Source organism: Sinocyclocheilus anshuiensis, unplaced genomic scaffold (genome assembly GCF_001515605.1).
Source record: "Sinocyclocheilus anshuiensis isolate Anshui unplaced genomic scaffold, SAMN03320099.WGS_v1.1 scaffold182, whole genome shotgun sequence".
Classification (NCBI taxonomy): domain Eukaryota; kingdom Metazoa; phylum Chordata; class Actinopteri; order Cypriniformes; family Cyprinidae; genus Sinocyclocheilus; species Sinocyclocheilus anshuiensis.
Window position 1 is genome coordinate 167,542 of NW_015547632.1, and position 259 is coordinate 167,800.

Sequence of the window (259 nt, forward strand, 5' to 3'; positions counted from 1 at the left end):
CAGTGAATGGCACGTAGTGCACTATATAGGGGACAGGGAACGATTCAAACAGTGTAAATATGCTTTCCATTGAGGAAAAAAAGAAGTCTGGTTTCGTGCTGTCACGCTAACCACTGCACCGCACCGCACCGCACACACACTCTGCTCCTGTCCAGAGACACGATAGCACGGAGCGGATCACATGTGCGAGTCGGCGCAGACCACAAAATGTATCGGAGCTATTTGAATTCTACACAGAATGCTATATTTTATAGCAATA